The 19,380-nt window shown below is 39.9% G+C and overlaps 1 protein-coding gene across 6 annotated transcripts in view; it reads left to right on the top strand.

Moving 5' to 3' along the window:
• Positions 1 to 19,380, top strand: part of FAM110B (family with sequence similarity 110 member B) — a 167,892-nt gene that overhangs the window by 46,583 nt on the left and 101,929 nt on the right. The window contains exon 3 of one of the 6 annotated variants that reach the window (XR_008550653.1): positions 17,138 to 17,672. The exons of the other annotated variants lie outside the window; for them this stretch is intronic. The gene's annotated coding sequence lies outside the window, so the exon portion shown is untranslated. Of the gene's footprint in view, positions 1 to 17,137; positions 17,673 to 19,380 lie in introns of those variants that run through there. 6 annotated transcript variants of the gene reach the window in all.

Genomic DNA, 19,380 nt, shown 5'->3' with positions numbered 1-19,380 from the left:
AGTGGGAGACTTCAACACACCACTATCAACAATGGATAGATCAACAAGACAAAAAATAAGTAAAGAAACCAAAGCTCTAAATAAGGACCTAGAGCAATTAGGCTTAACAGACATCTATAGAACACTAAACCCCAAAAAAACGGAGTACACATTTTTCTCAAGCGCACACGGATCATTCTCCAGGATCGATCACATACTGGGGCACAAGACAAACATCAACAGATACACCAAGATTGAAATCATATCAACCATCTTTTCTGACCATGAAGGCATCAAACTAGAAATAAACCATAAAAAGAAGGCAAGGAACTTTCCTACCTCATGGAGATTAAAAACCACACTACTGGAAGACCATTGGACTAATGAGGAGATCAAAGAAGAAATTAAAAAATTTTTTGAATTGAACAACAAGGAGGACACTAATATCCTAAATGTATGGGATGCAGCAAAAGCAGTAATAAGAGGAAAATATATAGCAATAGAAGCTCACATCAAGAAACAAGAAAGAACGCAAAGAAACAACCTCATCTCGAAGCTCAAAGATCTAGAAAAAGAACAACAAAAAAACCCCAAAACCAGTAGAAGAAAAGAAATAATAAAAACCAAAGCAGAAATAAATGAAATTGAAACTAAAAAAACAATCCAAAAGATCAATGAAACCAAGAGCTGGTTTTTTGAAAAAATCAATAAAATAGACAAACCCCTAGCCAGGCTCACAAAGGAAAAAAGGGAGAAAGCACAAATAAACAGGATCATCAATGAAAGAGGAGAAATCACAACGGACACAGCAGAAATCAAAAGAATAATCAGTAACTACTATGAACAGTTATATGGAAACAAGTTTAACAATCTAGAGGAGATGGACAAATTCCTACAACTCTACAATCACCCAAAGCTAGATAAAGAAGAAATAGAACACCTAAACAGACCAATTACAATTAGCGAAATTGAAATGGTAATAAAAAACCTCCCCAAAAACAAAAGCCCAGGACCTGATGGATTTACAAATGAATTCTACCAAACATTCAGAGACGAATTAGTGCCTATCCTTCACAAACTCTTCCAAAAAATTGAGAAGGAAGGGACAATACCAAACACGTTTTATGAAGCCAACATTACACTAATACCAAAACCGAACAAGGACAACACAAAAAAGGAAAACTACAGGCCAATCTCCCTAATGAACACTGATGCAAAAATCCTCAATAAAATTTTAGCTATCAGAATCCAACAATGTATCCATAAGATAATTCACCACGACCAAGTTGGATTCATTCCAGGGGCACAAGGATGGTTTAACATCCGAAAATCAATCAACGTTATCCAACACATCAACAAAAAGAAATATAAAAACCATATGATAATATCAATAGATGCTGAGAAAGCCTTCGACAAAGTGCAACACCCATTCATGATAAAAGCCCTTGAAATTCTGGGGATACAAGGAACATACCTCAACATCATTAAGGCCATCTATGACAAGCCAACAGCCAGTATCATTCTCAATGGTGAAAAGCTGAAAGCAATTCCATTAAGATCTGGAACAAGACAAGGATGTCCACTCTCACCATTGCTTTTCAATAAAATACTGGAAGTCCTAGCCAGGGCAATAAGACAAGAGAAAGACATCCAAGGAATCCAAATAGGAAAAGAAGAAGTCAAACTATCACTATTTGCAGACGATATGATATTATACATAGAGAACCCCAAAAACTCCACAGAAAAGCTAATTCAACTCATCAATCAGTTCAGTAAAGTGGCAGGATACAAAATCAACACGCAAAAGTCAGTAGCCTTCCTATACACAAACAATAAATCTGAAGAAGAAGAAATCAAAAAGACCATCCCTTTTGTTATTGAAACAAAAAAAATCAAATATTTGGGAATAAATCTAACAAAAGAGGTAAAGGACCTATACAAAGAAAACTATAAAACACTGTTAAAAGAAATAGAAGAAGACACAAAGAAATGGAGAGACATCCCCTGCTCATGGATTGGAAGAATAAACATTATTAAAATGGCCATCCTACCAAAAGCAATATACAGATTCAATGCTATTCCAATCAAAATTTCAATGTCATTCTTCAAAGAAATAGAACAATTATTGATGAAATTCATATGGAATCACCAAAAACCCCGAATAGCCAAAGCTCTCCTGAAAAAAAACGAAGGGAATGGAGGCATCAGACTCCCAGACTTCAAACTATACTACAAAGCCATAATCATCAAAACTGCATGGTATTGGAACAAGAACAGACATACAGACCAATGGAATCGAATAGAAAATCCAGAAATAAACCCACAGATTTATGGTCAACTGATCTTTGACAAAGGAGCAAAGAATATGCATTGGAGCAAAGAAAGTTTGTTCAATAAATGGTGCTGGGAAAACTGGGTTGCTACATGCAAAAGAATGAAGCTTGACCACCACCTTACACCATACACAAAAATCAACTCAAAATGGATTAAAGAACTAGACATAAGACCTGAAACCATAAAATATATAGAAGGAAATATAGGCAAAACACTACGTGATTTGCACATCAAAGACATCTTTACAGACACATCACCCAAAGCAGTGATAGTGAAGGCAAAGATAAACAGCTGGGACTACATCAAATTAAAGAGCTTTTGCACAGCAAAAGAGACAATAATAAAAACAAAGAGAAACCCCACCAACTGGGAGAACATTTTTGCACCCAACTCTAATGATAAAGGACTGATCACAAAAATCTGCAAAGAGCTGATGAGACTCAACAACAACAAAGAAAATAATCCAGTCAAAAAATGGGCAGAAGAGCTTAAAAGAAACTTCTCTGAAGAGGAAATGCAAATGGCCAACAGGCATATGAAAAAATGTTCATCATCACTTGTCATCAGGGAAATGCAAATCAAAACTACCATGAGATACCATCTTACACCAGTGAGAATGGCACATATTAAAAAAACTAGCAACAACAAATGTTGGCGAGGGTGTGGAGAAAAAGGAACTCTTGTGCACTGTTGGTGGGAGTGCAAACTGGTCCAACCACTGTGGAAAGCTGTATGGAGATTTCTGGACCTACTAAACATAGAGCTTCCATATGATCCAGCAATTCCACTCCTAGGTATTTACCCAAAGGACACAGAAACATCAATTCCAAAGAACACCTGCACCCCTATGTTTATAGCAGCACTGTTTACAATAGCTAAGCTTTGGAAACAACCCAAATGCCCAAAAATAGATGACTGGATCAAGAAGATGTGGTACATATATACCATGGAATATTACTCAGCATTCAAAAAAGATAAACGCATGCAATTTGCAGCAACATGGATGGCGCTGGAAGGGATCATGCTCAGCAAAATAAGCCAAAAAGAAAAAGAAAAATACCGGATGGTCTCACTCATAGCAGGAATCTAGAAAACTTAAATAAGGGACCAGGAAAATGAATAACTATTAGAAAGTGAAAATCAAAATCAACAAAAAACTATGAACCAGAGACACTTTTAGGGGGGCGGGGGTGGGAGGGGAGGGAATGGGGTCAGAATGGGGGGGGCTGCAATTGTATGGGGAATATAACAATAAAATTTATTAAAAAAAAAAAAATAATAAAAAAAAAATAAATTGCTGAATTTAAATGCTACAGAATCCCCTACTATAAGTTTTGTTAAGTTGCTTGTTTTTTTTTGTTTGTTTGTTTGTTTTTGTTTTTTTGTTTTTTTTTCTTGAAAAGATATCTGTTTATTGGAATATTATGTACAATAACCAGGAACGTAAATAATCTAAGTGACCATTAATTGGTGAGTGAATAATTACATTCTTCTTCCTCTATACATCAGCTAATGTAAATTACATTAATGTATTTTATGATATTAAATTATTCTTAATTTAAAAAAAAAAAAAGTTATGTTAACAATTATTGAAATGAGATTTAGTGTAAGTCAGTGTGGCACAGGTCTCCATGGTGAGGATAGCCATTGCTACGTTTATTATAGGAGGTGTAGGGCTGAGCCTTCCATGTGGTTGTGTGGCTCACACTCTCCATGGCTCAAGCAGCACTGGATATGTCAGCAGTAGTCAGGGGCCCACACGTCCCATAGTTTGGCTCATCACCACATGCTCCTTGTTGCCCTTCACTTGTTGCTCTTCACTTACTAAGTTGACTCCAGGGCCTAGCACAAGGGGTTAAGATGCAACCTATGAAGCTATCCTCAGCCACTGCAGCACGAGTTCGATTCCCAGCCAGGGAGCTACCCACTGGCGCAACAGACCTCTCCTGACTCACCCGCTGTTCCCCTCAGCAGTGTATTTCAGTCAGTCCGCCTGTTCTTTTCCCCACTCTGTCTCTGGTGAATCCTCTCATTCCCCACACCTCTGGCCTGTTCCCCAGTTCTTGTATGCATAAATAAATAAATCTTTAAAAAAAGAAAAGTTGACTCCAGAGTTACATAGTAAGCTCCATGAGGGCAGGAAGCTCTGTCTGTTTATTGAGTGCTCTACCCTCAGCTCCTGGAACAGTGTCTGGTGCCCAGTAGGTGCTCTGCAAATAGTGTCTAAGTGAATCGAACTTTTTGCTGACTTGGCTGTGCTCTTTCCTGGATTCTGGAGGCACAGGTCTTACAACACACCTGTGAACAACTTTTTATAAAGTGGCGCCTTTTAATGCATCAGATCCATCTTACATTCTGCCACTCAGCCCCGAGTTCCATCTGACATCATGTGTGCTAGTTAAATGCAGAAATTCAAGTTTTATCTGTTGATTAAAATTTAATCACTAACTGAACAAGCCATTGATGTGTGGAGCACTAACCCAGGAGTAATCTCATCTTATGAAATTAAAAGCAATATTAGGATTATAATACCTAAAGACAGGCATTCCTCTAAAGAGAATGTTTTCCTTTTCAGCTAAGAACACTTATAACATAGGTAAGTAAAATATTCATTGAATGTGATGTTCATATTGGCATTAGCAGACTGGCAGTGATTGAATTTTCATGTTCTGTAACTAAATTCTCAAAAATAACCTTAATTATATATTAAATTACAACTCTACAATTTAAAATACATCTTAAATATGTCTTCTCAGACTTTCAGATTCTCAGAAATCCTTTATACATTTGTGGTAATTCTGAAGTGTGTCCATTTCATGGAAGAGGAAATCTAGGCACAGAAATGTTATATAAGCCTAGGCATTAACTGTCAGATGTAAAGTGATTCCATGTATCATGTTCTTTCAGTTCTATCCTGTGTACCAAGAATCATCACTATGTAGTCACCCACTAACAAAGCTGCAATAACCAGAATGTCTTCGTACCACTTACATATATTCTTTACCAGTTCAACTTTGGGATCCTTTTAGAGCAGGGTTTTGAAGAAGGAAATCCCTGTACACATGTTAGCATGGGTAAATGCACAGTTGTGTGTCCACTTGTTTCTTAATCTTCAACTTGTATCACCTGCTCATATTCATTTTTGCAAGAAAAGTGATTGACTCCTCACCTGGCAGTCTTTGATTGTACAGTTTTAAATAATTTATCTTCAGTCTTAGACTAGACTGAGCCATTCTGTCAAATGATAGCTGTAAGGTCACAATTTACGGTCGCGATCATGGTCCAATTGAATATGCAGTGCCTGGTGGTTTTACAGATGCTGGAGAGAATTTACTCTACGGTGCATAGGGTCTTGAGGTCTTAAAACTTAAACTGAAGAAACTGTTACATATATAAGACAGATTTCCAGAGCAGATATGCTTGACAACCTTAATGCTAACATACTTTCAAACCAGAGGAAAGTTGGGTGGGAAGGTTATGAGAAGAAAAGATTGGTGATGTCCGGGGACGTTTTCAAACATTACTGTAATATAACATTCCAGTAGTTTCAACCTAATTAGGTGGAAAATAGAAACACAGTAGATTTTTCTCTGAAAAACAGAAGATACTTGTCAAGGAGATACTTTACTTTTTTTGGAAACAGTGACATGAGCGTTCTGTAGGATTTCAACTCTTGAAAGAATGTGTGCCTTAGTCTGGAAGACCCAGCCTATCTATAGGAATGATGTAAATATTAGGTACATGAGCTTGGCATCATAGTCTATTTTGGGTAGGATTTTTGTAGTAAAGTTTGAGGACTAAGGACATCACTCATAAACTGTTGCTAATATCTGGGATTTATTTGGAAGCTACCATTTTTGTTTCCTCTGGAAGTTTCATATTGGGTCCTCCTGTTCCTGCTCACCTCAGCAGTCCTCAGAAGCCACCTGCCTGGGTGGTGTCAGGTCACTGATTCAGCACAACATTTGACCAGAGGCAGCAGAAACCCCTGAGAATTGTAATTAATTGTTGTCATTTTTCTTTTTCTTTCTCTTCATTTTAACTTAGTATTTTTTTTAAGATTTTTATTTTTATTTATTTATACAAGCACTGGGTACAGTCAGAAGCATGGGAGGGTGAGAGAATTCACCAGAGCCAGAGTGGGGAGCAGAGCAGGCAGACTGAAGTACACTGCTGAGGGGAGCAGCGGGCGGCAGGAGAGGTCTGCGCGCTATGTGGGACCCTCCTCCGGTGGCCGGGGAGCAGGCGGGGATTGAACCAGCTGCAGAGGGGATTGAACCAGCACTGCAGAGGCTGCGGGCAGCTTTGCAATCCAGCGCTCAACCGCTGCGCCACCGGGGAGGCCCTTAACTTAGTGTTAATCAGGCAATGATACTTGGCAAATATTTGAAGAGGTAATTTCCTATCAAATAGTAATAGAGGAATTCTGTCTTTGCACAGTTTATACTTGTTTTTGGTAAATGACTGCTCACTTGTATAATTTGAGAGTTTTTTTTTTTCCTCTGAGCTATTTAATGTGCGTAATGAATATTGAGATTTTTGCATTTTTAAAAATAGCTTCTCCATGTAGGAGGTTAGTGTGCTTGGCTACCAATTTGCGAATTTTGAAAAAAAAATTAATGTCAAAGTAGGACTTAATTTATTTAAACTTTAGCGTCTTTCTTTTGACTACCCCAGAGCAATTTTTTAACATAAAAGCTTAGAAACTGTAAAGTACTTAAGCATGTTATTATTATGAAAAGTCAACTAGAAGTGATTCATTTAACAAGTAATATTTTATAATGATTTTTTTTTTCTTTTAGGTAGTCCCCTTTCCAAAACACCTGCAAATTCCTTTTGGGAAAATTATCTGTCATTATTTTGAGGATAAATAAGCATTGAATGCTTCTTTAGTACAGATTTGATGGGGGATATTTGAAATATTTTCTATTCTGAAAAGAATATTAACAGTGATCTCACCATTGTTTTTCTTGCTCTCTGAGCATTGATACCCTCACCCCCATAATGGGGTTTCTCTTCAACACCCCTCCTTCCTCCCTGCCTCACATGCCTGTGTCTCTTGCTGTCCTGTGTATGGTCGTGCTTGCCGTTCCTTCGCCTCTGCTGTCATCGGGCTCTGCCTCTTTATTATTCCTTTCTGGGATTTCAGTCTTTGTAATTCAGGATCACTTTTCATTCCTTTTTTCTCTGACCTCAGGAATGTATGACTTGCTGTTATGTCCTGTTGTCCTCCCAGGTTAGAATTTCTCATCTCCCCTTTCTCTCCTCTATGTCCCTTTCCTTCCCATAACCTAGGTGTGGGCATCCTCCAGGATTCGGGCTCAACCATTTGGTCATCCTGCATCAGGGAATATCCACACTCACATAGGTTTCAAGCTGTGCTTCGTCACTGCTTAGCTCAACATGCTTGAGGTTCCTAATTGGATCCATCCCAAATTCAAATTCACGATCTCATAACAGATCTGATCTTGCTAAACCAGCATCCTCTCCTGGCTTGTCTCCTGGAGTACCACTGAGCTTCTGTTACTAAGGAAACATCTTTGGAAAACCTAAGAGAATTACACATTCCTGGGCATTCATTCATGAACAATTTTGTTCATTGACTCTTTCATATTTATCTTTTACTTTCTATTTTTTCCTGTGTCCCAAGTTAAGTTCTTATCTGCCTACCACAAGGTGTTGCTGAAGCAGTCTTTGATTGTTTACCTGTCCCTCAGGTACTTCCTTTTCTTTTCTGTCTACCCTGCATGTTGCCTATGGGTGAATTTTGATAAAATACTATTTTAATGACCCCCTGATGCATAAAATCCTTTCACTAATTCCCACAGATTATGGGGGTAAAAGGTACAGATGTGGCAGGCTGGGCACACCCTTTGCTCCATAGTCGAGTTCTCATTTACCTTTCTGACCCTTACTGTTCTCCTTGAAACCCCTCTTCTCAGCTCCATTGATCTTGAGTTCTTGAAGTCTTTTTACAAACTGTTTTTTTTTTTTTCTTTTCTGACACTCTTACTTAAAATCCTTCTCTCATTTTCCTCCTAACTACATATTGGCGATGCTGTTTGTTAAGCATGTACTGTGTGCCTAGCAAAATGCTAATGAACACAATTTATGTCACGTAATACAATGGCCTTAAATGTTGGTTCCATTCTGTTATTACTCTCGCGTTGTTCTCCCGGTACCAGCTTCATAAGATGCTAGTGAGGATTGAATGCACAATTCCAAACCAGCTGTTGGTGGGATGCTGGGCCCACAGTGCCCTTCATTCTGTCATTGTCACTTTCATTATTCCCAATTGGCAAATAAGGCTACTCAGCTGCAGACATGCGGTCCACAACAGTCGAAGGAATCTGGGTGGGCTCCAGGTGACTCAGTGCTCCATGAGGGACTTTTTGAGCTTGGCTCTAAGTGCTGCTTCCATTAACTGTGAATAGACTGTGGGTCTTTAGGCTTTTGCTCTTACTTAGGAATAAATCGTTACTCATTATAACTCACTAAATTAAAGTACTCGGAATACAGTATTCATAACGCAAAAGGTCCTGTTACTAAGTGAATGGAACATTCCGGGTTCCCTTACTTAATACCAGGTAGTAGAGCAGTGGAAGGACTGCATTCAGGTGTGGCATCTCCCAGTGGGACAGACTCCCTTAGCACGGTGGTCTGTTCTGGGTATCCCTCGAGTGCTGCTCTGTGTCCTCCTGTATTTGTAGAATGGCCGCTGCTGCACAGTGTTTGTCCCAGTTGGATTTGTCTCCTGTCCCTTCTATAGTTTGAAAGGTTGACCCCATTCCCTTTTTAAGTGGATGGTAGCCAAAACCTGAATTCATGGCGTTTATTGTTTAAAGATCTCATAGTTTTGACTCATCAATGGGTTTCATTATTGTTTTTTTTTTAATTGTGGCAGAAAACAACAAAATTTATCATTTTAAATTATGTGTCTAGTTCTCTGTGGTGTTTTGTTATAGTTTAATATTATTACTTTTTAATTTTTTATGTGTTCATTAACTTTCTCTCTACACCTGATATGTAAATACTTAAGGGTCTGGCTCAGCTGTTGCCTTAAGTCTCTGCATTTAGTCAGGACATTCGTGACGTGCCTGTTGTTTCCAAATGTTCAGTTTTGCGTCTCTAACTTTGTCTAGCACACAGCAGATGTTAAACATCTGATGGCTGAGTTTAAGAAATTTCTTTTAGAAATAATTTTTAGTGGTGGAATTTGAAAACAGCTTGTGTGAAGTGTCACAGCTCACCCTTTTAAAAATAAATGCCAAATATACAAGCTTTATCATGGGGAAATTTCTCACTTATGACAAAATCATTATACAGTAATGACAATTAACATTTTCATTTTCTCCCAACAGGATTGGTACAATAGATATTGCGTGCGTGCGTGCGTGCGTGTGTGTGTGCTTAAACTGTAACATTCATTATTCTGCATTTTAATTGCTATATTTCCACAAGAATACAATTGTTGTATTTTTACATTGTGGGGTCAGGAACGAAAAATTTAATGTATTTGATTTAAGTCCCTACTGCTTATATACTCTATTGTGTTCCTGAGTAGTCAGTTTGGTTTTAAAAAAACTTTCCATTTGGGGAATTTTAGAAGTTAATGAACAAAACAGTGTTTGAGTCTCATGAGTGAGCAAAATTTAACGGTATTCAGACTATTGTATTGGGAATGGATGTACAGGCTTAATTGTGACAGGTGAGCGCCATCAACTCTCTTTCATATTTAAACAGACGACAATGGATAGAAGGAATTCGTGACATGCTGGTTTTCTTTTCTTTTAAACATTTATTTATTTATGCATACAATAACTGGGGTACAGGCCAGAGTTGTGGGGTGGTGAGAGGATTCACCAGAGACAGAGTGGGGAGCAGAACAGGCAGACTGACTGAAATACACTGCTGAAGGGAGCAGCAGGCGAGACAGCAGAGGTCTGCTGCGCCATGTGCGTAGCTCCCTGGCTGGACTGCAGTGGCTACAGACTGCTTCATAGATTGTGTCTTAACCCCTTGTGCCACCAGAGAAGCCCCATACTGGTTTTCTTAAAAAAAATATGTAGTCAGTTATTTTCCTTAGGCACTTATAAATGTCAGAACCGCTCTTAACAAGATGATATGTTTCTGTTTAACTCATTATATATTGTTGAGGATGAATGGATGGATGCATGGCCAGGTGGCGATACATACCTTCTTAATTTATTGCTTGCCTTCATTATACTAAACATTATACACTTTCCATGCCATGTTGTATCATCATATGCATTGCATGTATCACTATTATTGTACTGATTGAAAATGCTTTTGATTCCTGATTTACTTTTTTCTCTCTCTTAATAAACTGTGGGTCATTGGAATCCAGGAGCTGACTTTTTTATCTATTTTTCATACCTAACAGAGAGCCTGGGATGGAGTAGAAATGAAATAAATGTCTATAAATTGAAATAATAGCAGTATTGCTTATAAGCCCAAAATGAGGTACAGAATATGTAGGTTTACTCTTAAAAAAAGGAGTGGACAAACATCCTCTAACATTTACTTTTTTAGTATGTGGATGTCATGTTTTTCTTAACATGCCCTGGAATTAATCGATGAACATTCTCAAAGCATACTATATATAGTAAATAATCAATTACTATTTTGATGAATAAAAGATGAACACTTTTCTTGACATATCTAGTAGAAACCTAAATAAATTATAATGTTGCTGTTATTGATGTTAACATTAGTGAAATATCATGAAAGCATTGATTCATATTTTAACTTTTTGAAAATATTGTTTACGTATGATAACCTTTGCAGCAGTTACTATTTTTAAAGATTTGTATGTTTTACTTGTTCCCAGATCTCATGGTTTTCTAGAAAGGATAAAGATTTCCTTGGAAGCTTCTTGTACTTTTTCTTTCTTTATCAAAAATTGTTTGGTGCAAATTTCTTGCCCATGAAGACAGTTAACAATGTTAAAGTACTTTTAGGATAATGTTATTTTTCTGTGAACAGGTAACAGGCTTAGAGGAAAACTTAATAGTTTTCTTCTGTTGCATAGGAAATTTACACAAACAACAGCCTTTTTGCAGCTCACAGTCTGGAGCTCCCAGGTGTGTCATGACTTAGCTGGGTTCTCCACTCAGGATCCCACATTCAAGGTATAAGGTATTGGTTGGACAGCTTCTTGGTTGAGGATGTGGGGAATCAACTTCTCAGCTCATTCAGTTTGCAGGCATACTGCCACCCCCATTTCTTGTCAATTTGCCAAGGGCTGACTGTCATTCTTCTAGAAGTTTCTAGAAGCCACTTGACATTCTTTGCCCATGGTCTTCTTATCACATGCCTTTTCATAACTCTCTCACAATATCTTAGCAGTATCCCTCATCAAATCCCCCTTAGATTTATAATCTCTTCGACTTCCTGACCAACCAGGAAAAAAACCCTTTGCTCTTAAAGGATTCATGAGCTTACCCTAGGCCCATTTGGATAATCTCCCTATTTATGGGTAATGTGCTATATAGGATACCTAATCACCGGAGTAAAAATCCACTTTATTTACCACTCTGGAATTATGTGGGGCATGTAACCCAGGAAGTTGGGAATTCCTGGGGACCTGTTAGAATTCAGCCTTCACAGAAAGTTGAGCTAAAATTCTGGGGAATTGGGCCTCCCTGGTGGCGCACCGGGTTGAATGCCATGCTGTGAAGCTGTCTGTAGCCTCTGCAGCGCGGGTTCGATTCCCAGCCAGCCAGGGAGGAACCCACATGGTGCAGCAGACCTCTCCTGCCTCGCCCGCTGCTCCCCTCAGCAGTGTCTTCGGTCTGTGTGCCTGTTCTGTTCTGCTCTCCGCTCTGTCTCTGGTGAATTCTCTCACCCTCCCACGCCTCTGACTGTACCCCAGTTCTTGTATAAATAAATAAATCTTTAAAAATAAAATAAAATAAAATGCTGGGGAATTGACAAATTTATCTCCATACTTATAATACTTTGCGAGGCTGCAGACCATGTCTTAAGGGTTCTTTTCATTTTTATCTTATTGTATTTTTATGGGGAAGAGAAGCACTCTATCCTTACTATAAAGAGATGCTTTTTGTTGTTTATGGAGATTGATGTTTATAATTTGCATTCATTGGTCTGCATACTTTTATCCAGTCCCATCCAACCTCCCATCAAGGTGGGGTGGTGGCAATAGAGATCTGGAGACAACCTGGAGGTGCAGGTTGAAATGGACTGAACAACCCAGGTTAAGGGCTTCACAAGCCTGGCCTTGGAGAGCATGGTCAGAGGAGGCTTGCCAGAATCGCAGTTTTTGGCCAATTAAGCTAAGCCTGGATATATAGTAAGAGAGAAGAAGCCAGAAACAGAAATGAACAAGGGTTCAGAAGTGAATGCACATCTAATCAGAGGTATGAGAGATTTAGAAAAGTTATTGTGTTCCTTGAATTATATTAGTTGTAGTGCTAGTAAAATAAGCAAGAGTAAGAAAACTTAAAACAAGGTAAAAGAAAATCAGGCTTTGTGATCTGTGATCAGAGCAACGTTTGTTTGTTTTTTTTTAGTAGAGACGTTGTGAGAGTGGTTTTCAGGCTGCATGTCAGGCAAATCATCAATTTGTTATAAAATTTGCAATTGTAGTTGGGTTTGCGCGCGCGCACACACACACACACAATTACATAAAAAAAAAAAAAAACCTGCTAACCAGAGACACATGGGATAAAACAGATACCTGGGGTGTGTTTTACGTGGATTTATATTTTGCATTTACAGCATTTGGCCTTCCATATTCCCCTACCTCTTGCGAAAAACAACACTCCTTTACATGAGGTCGATGGCGGATCTGTAACTTTTATTATGCCAGTTGTAGGTTGTTCATGGCTTCTGAATGCCATTTCTCTTTATTTAAATCACAGACCTAGTCACAACTTGTGGTTTGCTTGGAGTCAGCATTCAACGGGATTTTTCTTTTATTTCTGATTCCTCCCATTTGAAAAAAGTTTAAGATTAATAAAAATAAAACATAGATGTCACTTACGTGCCTGAGAACCAGACATTGAACATATCTGTTTTCACATTAAGTCCAAACATAAGTATAAAATGCTGGTCTTGCAAATATTCACTGTGGAGTTCTCACCATGTAGTTAGCTGATAAAACTATAAATAAATGAAGACTATACAGTTTTGTTACCATGGGAAGGATAACATTTAGTTTCATCTTTTGTGACTAAGCAAAGTAATGATGCAATGCAGCTACAGCAGAAATTGCTCACAGAAGCCATTGGAGTTGTTGAGATCTTGATGTTTTTAAAGCACACCATTTAGTAAATAATTTAGTCATTCAATAAACATCTATTAACCAGGCACTGTTTTTCTATAGGGTGGGGACCTACTAATAGCAAAAATAGCATGTTCTGTCCACATGGGGCTTAGATTTCAGTGAGAAGAAGAATGATACAGGATATAAATATATGAAATATTTGGTATTTAAAATGGTCGAAGTACTGTTTTTAGGAAAACAGAGGAGGAATATGGAAGAGGTGTGTGTTGCAAGGTGAGGTGGCAGAACATTTTAGAGCGTGTGGAACGCACCCTGTGTTGGGTGGGTGACCTGATTGAGGATAGTGAAGGTGATGGGGTCTCTCCACTGTGATGACCAGTTTGTGCTATATAAGACTCTGTCTCAGCAGATGGAGTAGATTTTGCTGCCAGCTTTGAGCAAGTGAGTGTGGACAGGCCACCAGCAGGAGCTGTGAGCAGCTTCTAGGTCATGAGAATGGCCCCTGCTCACTGCAGCAGGCAGCAGTACCTCTGTCCTCAGTCTCAGTAGTAGTTCTTCCAACAACTACCTGAGCTTTAAGGAAAACCCTGAGCTTCTGAGAAGAAGGTCATCTGGATGACACTTTGATTACAGCCTTGCGAGTCCTTCAGCTGAGTTAAGCAGGGCTGGACTTGATCCACGGAAAGTGTGAGATAGTAACTAGGGGCTGTTTTAAGCCACAGAGTTTGTGGTAATTCGCTATAACACAGCAGAACACTAATGCAGATGTGGGGGTCATGGAAGGCCTTCATAGAGGGGGACACTTGAGTCTAGATGCATGGTGGAGGGCATGAGCCACACAGCTTTCCGTGGGAAAATGTCCCAGGCAGAGGAAGCAGCCTTGGAGGCAGAGGGCACCAGAACAGTCTAGAGAGCAGATTGGGGTGCAGGGGCAGCATCATGCTGTCAGTGCAGGTCAGAGAGTGTGCTTAGAATCAGAGTGAACAGGACTATTATGCTATGCTTAGGGTTTGGTTTTTGCCCTGAAGGAGGCAGGAAGTCATTAGACAATTGTGTACAAAGTGACACAGTCTGACCTTGGTTTAAAAGGGTCTCTGTGACACTGTGCTGAGACCTGACAAAACTAGTATGATGACTGCAGTAGTTCAGAGTGCAAGTGGTAGAGCTTGAGCCTGGGTCCAGCTGTGCAGTGATGAGGAATGATCAGGTTCTGGAAAGATTTTGAAAACCGAGTACATGGAATTTTTTTTTAACATTTATTTATTTATGAATGTAAGAACTGGGGTACAGGCCAGAGGTGTAGGGGGTGAAAGGACTCACCAGAGGCAGTAGGGAACAGAACAGGCAGACTGAGTGAAATACACTGCTGAGGGGAGCAGCGGAGGAGACAGGAGAGGTCTTCTGTGCCATGTGGGCTGCCCCACGGCTGGCCGTGGATCAAACTCATGCTGCAGTGGCTGCGGACAGCCTCACAGTTTGCATCTTAACCCCTTGTACCGTCAGGGAGGCACCAAGTACATGGAATTTAAGGACAACTTGTATGTGTGGTATGATAGAAAGAGAAATGGAAATAATGACCCAAAGTTTTAGCCAAATTGGAAGAAAGATGCTGCCAGGGCAGAGAAGCGAGGACAGCTGGTGGGGTGTATTTGGGAGCCCACTTTTGGAGCTCTGGCACGTGAGCTACTAGTGATATGCAAATGGAGACATTGACTTGCCTGTGGGTGACTGGAGGTAAGGGGAGAAAAGGGATTGGAGACATTCATGTGGGGATCATTTGCAGATATGTGGCTTCCAGAACCATGACAGTCACTATACATAGGCAAGAAAAAGCTTAAAAACACCCACCTTGGTGCTCCAGTGGAATATGTTCAATTATTTTATGTAAATGATGTTTGTTTTGTTCACTATTTGGCCTGATTTCATGTGCTTTTCTGTTCTTCTCTGGAACTTCAGTTTACTTAAAAACTTTTTTTTCTCTTTGCTTTCAATATCCTGGGTTGTATATTGGGCCCTGGAGGGAGGGGGAGTGAAGTTGAGTATGAAACCCTGTGCCGCCTCTTTTTTTGTTTAAAGGATTTATTTTTATTTATTTATGCATACAAGAACAGGGTGTAGGGGTGTAGGCCAAAGATGTGGGGGGACTCACCAGAGACAGAGTGGGGAGCAAAACAGGCGGTCTACTGAAATACACTGCTGAGGGGAGAGGCAGGTGAGACAAGAGAGTCTGCTCCACCATATGGGTCAGCTCCCTGCCTGGGGAGCCACTCATATTGCAGTGGCTGGCAATAGCTTGATAGCTCTGAGACTTTAACCCCTGCTTCACCAGGGAGGCTCCTGTGCCACTTCTTGGTAGAAAGGTTCTAGCCCCAATGAGGAGCAGTTTACCCCTTGTGGGGACAGATCCCTTCCTTCTGAGATAAATAATGTATGTATCTGAAGTCTTCTACCCAACTAAATAAGAGCAAGCAGAACAGTTACATCGTTCACTCTGGTCTTCAACTTTATCTTTTGAGGATCTGTGAACTGTCATTGTGACTTTTCAGTCACACCTATTGCTAGATGGGTGGAGTTTATGATATTTCTGGGGATAGTAGATAGGAAAAGATTAAGACTGGAAAGAGCAGAGATTTGAGAGATGTCCCAGGACACCTTGGTAATCAACACTTACTGAGAGCCCCAGACTGGTGTATTTGTAGCTGGGGGGAAAGTGGTAGGGAAAACCATGCCCTCAAAAGCAAAAGGTCTCCACCCTGGGGTTTTATTTAAGTAGGCCCTTTAGTCCATATATTTCCTTTACAGCCTAGTTACATATTTATTCATATATATGAAAATTTGACAATTATTGAACATTTTTTCAGTCCTTTTTCTTCCTTTTCTTCCTCCAATTTTCTATATCATATTATCAGATGGGCTATTAAATCTAGTATTGAATTGCTGCCTTCTCAAAGTAGTACTTAAAAAAAATTACACAGAGAGTGATATAAAATCTTTGGGAACTGAAAGAGTTACTCATACTCTCTTGTTACAGTGGCAAACTTTGACAGTTTAGGTTTTCAGTACTTTGCCTTCTGTCATAGGGATACCAGCCAGCCCCAGATGGTCCTGCTGACCTCACCACTGGCCACTGAACAAGGGCATCAGAGCGCACCCTGATTCATGGTGCTAGAAGTGCAGCATCACCACCTACCTTACCCCTCGCAAGCATCTGTTCACCTCACAGCAGAGACCCTGCCAGGGATCACCTGACATTAGTTGGCTTTATCTAATAAGTTCGTTTTTCTCTCACCTTTTTATAGCATCTTTTCCCTTTTTCTTTCCACTTGGGGTTATGTTCCCTTTTGGCATTTAAATAGTACCATCTCTGATGTAATGATTAGATTTTACTTAATTTTCCTTAAGCCTGTGGACACCAATTCTTTTGTGTCATTTGAGAAGGGTACTACTCCATTAGTGTTTTGTGTGTTTTTCAAAGCTTGGCATTTTCAGTGCCCTTTTGAAGTAGAGTAAATCAATTGTGCTGTTAAGCAATGGAAGTGACTTTTTCTTTCTAAGGTACCTCGCACCTGGTATGATCCAGTCCCTGTCAAGTGAAGCATTCCCTGGTAAGCAATTTTTGCAGCCATTTTGAGACACAAATAGGGCACACTCTATTTCCAGTTGTGTTCAGTATTATTAACACAGGTGAATGTGCTATGTGCAAGAGAGGATCAACACCCTCAAATCTTATGTTTCATGATAAAAATTAGCAGCTTCCAGAAACTTGAGAAACATTTGCCACATTCAGGTGTTGCCTATTTATAGTTCTTTGTTGCTCTGAAGTATCAGTTTCCAGTATATATTAAAGGCCAGATTCCACATTTAGTCTAGTCTAGGTCGGTGGTTGACACATGATGCCCCAGGGCCACTTCACTGTCAGTTCTTGTAAATAAAGTTTTGTTGGAACAAAGTCACAATCGTTTATTTGTGTTTTGACTGTGACTGGTTTCATACTTCAGAGGCAGAGTTGAGAAGGTATAACAGAGATTGTGCTACCTCTGAAGACTAGAATGTTTACTGCATGGCCCTTTACAAAAAGATGGCCAATCGCTCATCCAAAATATAAAACTTTTTTAAAACTAAAAATTTTCAGCCATAAAATATTTTTGGAATAATGGGTATCTCTAGCTTTTTAAAAGCATTAGGACAAGTCCATCCAGAATATAGTCAATGGTTTAAAATAAACAAAATGTCAAGGTTGTGCAACGTTCTGGTACCATAGGTTATCAACATGTATTTAAATTAAGAATCATCATGTGTGGAAAATGTAAAATAAAAAAGTCTCGGAGCCTCCCCAGTGGTGCAGTGGTTAAGCACTGGGTTGCGAAGCTGCCCACAGCCTCTGCAGTGAGGGTTCGATCCCCGGCCGCAGGGCAAGGATCCCACAAACGCGCAGACCTCTCCTGCTGCCTGCTGCTCCCCTCAGCAGTGTACTTCATTAGTCTGCCTGCTCTGCTCTCCCCTCTGGCTCTGGTGAATTCTCTCACCCTCCCGCGCTTCTGACTGTACCCAGTGCTTGTATAAATAAATAAATAAATAAATCTTAAAAAAAAAAAAAAAAAGTCTCACTGCTTTTGGATTCCTAGATCCAATTCCAACATTTGTGTATGTGGAAGCAATTCAATTCAGTTCTGACACTGTCTACCTGAGATCCCCTCAGATTCCAGAAGGTATAAGGACTCAGTCTCTCAAGACTGCCCTCTACTTCAGATGCTGGCTGCAAGCCTCAGGGGGTTACCCTTGCCTTTCCCCACCTTACTACAGAGTGGGGTTTCCAGCCCTCTCCCTCCCAGACTTCAGGTCTCAGGTCCAGGTTATTATCTGCGCTCCTGATTGATTGGCTACAACCAGAGGTTACCAGGACACCAGGTCTTCTAGCTTTATTAATTTGCTAGAATGGCACACAGAACTCAGGAAACCCATTTACTACCGGATTGCCGATTTATTACAAAGGAAACACACGGCAAAGAATGGAGAAAAGGCATGGAACTTCCATGCCCTCACCAGGTGAGCCATTCTCCCCTAAATCTTTATATTCAACTGCTTGGAAACTCTCCAAAGCCCCTCCTTTTCAGCTTTTATAGAGCTTTATCACACAGGCAATATTGATGAACTCATTGGCCTTTGGCATTTAATTCAGGCCCCAGCTCCTCTCCCCTCCCTAGAGGGCTGGGGGTGAAATTAGACGTTCCAAACTTCTACTCATTTTGTTGGTTCTCCTGGCAACCAACCCCCATCCTCAGTTTCTTCCCCAAAAGTCACCTCATTAACATAAAAAGAGACACCTTAATCACTTCAACATTTAGGAAACCCTAAGGATTTTGAGAGCTGTGAGCCAGAGGAATTATGGATAAACGCCAAATATGTATGACAACTATATTTTCATCATCTAAATCATCAAAAAAAATTCAAATTTTTTTCTGATAGGTTAATTACAATTGTTTTACTAACGCCTAGTGTATTTGAACTGCTGTTTGGTTTTCCAAAGGCTTTGGCTACTGCTGTGTGTTCCAGTACGATAAGGATGAGTTCCCTCTCTCCCAGCACTGTTTCCCTCCCCATCTCTGGTGTAATTGCAAGGTCACGCAGCCTGCCCTGAGAGAATGTTCTGTCCTTGACTGGCATGTGTTCTCTGGGCTAAAGCAGAACACAAGGATCCAAGTGAAGAAGCCAACCTTTTCAGTGGGAATGGTCTGCCTTTCTTTCCCATCCAGAGCCGGGCAATGAGGGCAACGCAGGCGGCGTGTTAAATGTTGCAA

This window comes from Talpa occidentalis, unplaced genomic scaffold (assembly GCF_014898055.3).
Source record: "Talpa occidentalis isolate TD23 unplaced genomic scaffold, MPIMG_talOcc4v2.1, whole genome shotgun sequence".
Taxonomy (NCBI): Eukaryota; Metazoa; Chordata; class Mammalia; order Eulipotyphla; family Talpidae; genus Talpa; species Talpa occidentalis.
The sequence above is the reverse complement of the archived record's forward strand: the minus strand, read 5'-3'. Positions and strand labels throughout refer to the sequence as shown.